Source organism: Theropithecus gelada, chromosome 6 (genome assembly GCF_003255815.1).
Source record: "Theropithecus gelada isolate Dixy chromosome 6, Tgel_1.0, whole genome shotgun sequence".
Lineage (NCBI taxonomy): Eukaryota > Metazoa > Chordata > Mammalia > Primates > Cercopithecidae > Theropithecus > Theropithecus gelada.
This window is the reverse complement of record NC_037673.1, coordinates 146155081-146158318: the sequence shown is the minus strand read 5'-3', so window position 1 is coordinate 146158318 and position 3238 is coordinate 146155081. Positions and strand designations below refer to the sequence as shown.

The window sequence follows — 3238 nt, the reverse complement described above, 5'->3', positions numbered from 1 at the left end:
TTTTGCATGTGGATATTCAGTTGGCCTAGCACCATTTGTTGAAGAAACCCTTCTTTTCCCTCATTGAATGGTCTTGGTACCCTTGTTGAAAATCAATTGACCATAGTTACATAGGTTTATTTATTAACTATGTGACCACAGTTAGATAGTTACATAGTTACGTAGGATTGTCAATTCTATTCCATTGATCTATATGCATGACTATCCTTATGCCGGTAGCATACGATTTTGATTACTGTAGCTTTGTAGTAAGTTTTGAAATTGGAAAATGTGAGTCTTAACACCTTGTTCTTCTTTTTGCAAGATTGTTTTGACTATTTGGGATCCCTTGCAATCCTATGTACATTTCAGAGTCAGTTTTGCTACTTCAGCAAAATGGAATTTGTGGGATTTGGGGACTTTGATAGGGATTGCATTGAATCTGCATATTGCTTTGGGGAATATTGTTGTCTTAACAAAATCAAGTCTTCTAAGACTCTACTTTCAGGGCTCATTTCTATCATGCAATACTAGAGAAGTTTCTCTGAATGTTCAGAGCACTGGAAACCAAACGGAGGAGGCAGGCATTCTTTCTGGAGCATGTAGCCAGCTCAGAGTGTTGGTTCGTTGCAGCTGCTGCTTGCCATTGATGATCCTTCTTGTCTTCCTTAAGGGGAGTAAGAAGGAGAGGACACAGTCTTAGTGGTTCCCATGAAAATAAACACATTAATCACAGAAATTAAAATTGAATTTAAAAAGTGAGTCTTCTAACCCATAAGCAAAGAATGTCTGTATATTTAGGTCTTCTTTCATCTCTTTTAGCAGTGTTTTAAAGTTTCCGTAAACAAGTCTTGCTCCTTCTTGGGTAAATTTATTCTTACGTACTCTGCTCTTTTTGGTACTGTCCCACACAATTTTTTGAACCAATTTTTCTAAACTTATCATATCATGAACATCTTTCCAGGTTAATGGTATAAAAGGCAAAAATTATTTTATGGCACTTTATAGATATACTGCAATTTTTTATTTTTTATTTGAGATAGGGTCTTACTATGTTGCCCAGGCTGAACTCCAATTCCTGGGCTCAAGGGATCTTTCTTCCATATCCGGGACTATAGACATGTGCTACCAGTCCAGCTAAACTACAATTTGCTTCAACAATCCCTTATTATTGACTATCTTGGTTATTTCAAATTTTTAATTGTTATAAATAAGGATTCAGTGAGTTTCTTTACAATGTACGTCTTTGTACACTTATCCAATTATTTCCTTTGGATAAGCTCCCAGAAATGAACGTATTAGGTCAAAGGAGAGGAATACTTGCAAAGCTTTGATGAATGTTGCCAAATTTTCCTCCAAAAATATCAGACCAACACCCACTCTGAATAGCAGTGGATGGGGCTCTCTTCCTTACGCAGGATCCAAGTTGCTTTTACCCAATGTCACTTCCAGAAGGAGAAAACAGGAGCTCTGACATGCTCCTTCACTGGGCAGAAACTTTGAACAAGACGGTGACCGTTCCAATCAATAGAGATATCTTCCTCTTAGGCCTAAAAGGGCCCTTTATTGGAATTTTTATTGCAAAGACAAATTGTCTGGATTTTTTTTTTTTTTTTTTGGTCTTTATTTGTCTTTTTCTCCCTCTAGTCTGCAAGCTGCATGTGGCCAAAGACTATATCTGGCTTGTTCACTGTGTATGTCGAATGTCTTGTAAAGTGCCTGGCATAAGAAAGTTCTCAGAAGATGTAAGTTATCTTTAAGCTGAGGGACAAGACAGCTTACAAGCTAAAATTCCATGAGGGAAGAAATAGCATCTATCCTTCCCTTTTGTGTCTCCAGTGCTAGTACAGTCTCTGGCACACAGTAGGCTCAGTAAGTATTTGTTGAATGAATAAATGAAAGTGACTGACTCCAGAAAGTCAATGGTGGTAGCAGGTCTGAAGACTCCTAGTTCAGTGCTCTTTCTGCCTACTGCATACTCTTTCTCACTTTTATTCTAATGTTTGCACTGCATTTCTGTGCTTATGGTCCCTTGGTTTCTCTGCTTCAGCAAAACAGCCACATATATGCGGCCAAACAGAGACGCACAGGAGATTACCTGGCAGCAGCTCCAAGACCCGGCTAACACCCTCAAGCGATTTTCCAATGGCGAGGACCCGGAGGGGAATTTCCCCATGCATGCCCAGCTCTGGCGCATCTGTGCCCCCTTGACTTGGATGCTATTTTGTGGGCTGGAGTCAGCATGAAAGCTATTTTTGACTAAGTGGCTACCTAATCTTACATAACCCTGAGCGATTCAGGCCAAGGTCATTCAGCTTAGTGCATGAAAGACACTTCGGAGACCAGTGATTCCCCTTCCCCAGAGTCCCTCCAGAGAAGCAGAGCTGGGAAAGTTGTTTCCATGATCATGGCTCTGGGCCTCCACAGCAAAGCCCAGCTAGGACTTTGTGAGCACGGCCTTGCCTCTGCAACTTCTAAAAGAATTCCCCAAGTGTCTCATTCCCCAATATCCCTGAAACATGGGTGGAATATGAACCCAGGAAGCAGGGAGTGTGGACACCTACCTCTGCCACACACACACACCCAGTCCTGCTTCCTTCTTTAATGTGGAGATGCAGGAGCTGAAGATACTTGAGAGGGCCCGTACATGAAGAAGACATGTGTCTCTCCTATGAAAGAAGTGATAAGCCCACATTTTCATCTCAATTTTGTTTTATTGGAAAGGAGATAGAATAGCATTCAAGGCCCTCTGGACTCTAATCTCAAATGCCCTTCCTATTTCATCAGCAAGCCCTTAGTCAAAAGCCTGACATATGCTAGATGTTCACTACCTGCTCAGTGAAAGAAATTCATTGCCTGCTCCCTCATAACTCCTACTACACCTGACCACCAACTCCAGGTCCTACTGGTGAGCTCTGTGCACTTTTGCATGTGCTGTCTTCCCCATCTGATAAGCCTTCACAGCATGCTGTACATTTGCAGCCCAACTCAAAGTCCAATGCCCCAAGACCACCTTTACAGATCCGTCTAAACAGAACCAGTTGTCCTCTGGTCTATATTTCTCTAGCACATTGCTCACACTTCTGTTTTGAGCTTCTTGCAATGTAACTGGTTATGTACTCATCACAATCTACGTTCCACCAGACTGTGAGCTCCTTGGAGGCAGGGTCTAGCCCTTAGTGGTCATTGTATCTCCAGCACATTTTGCTGCCTGGCACTTACTGGGGCCCCTGTCAACTTCCATTTGTTGGATGGATGG

The 3238-nt window shown here is 41.9% G+C and overlaps 1 non-coding gene across 1 annotated transcript; it reads left to right on the top strand.

The window, feature by feature from the left end:
- The first annotated feature begins 471 nt into the window (after window positions 1–471).
- On the top strand, window positions 472–686 carry LOC112627320. Its single transcript, XR_003120154.1, has one exon. It is a non-coding gene; the product is annotated as a small nucleolar RNA U3 (small nucleolar RNA).
- Window positions 687–3238: the final 2552 nt, after the last annotated feature.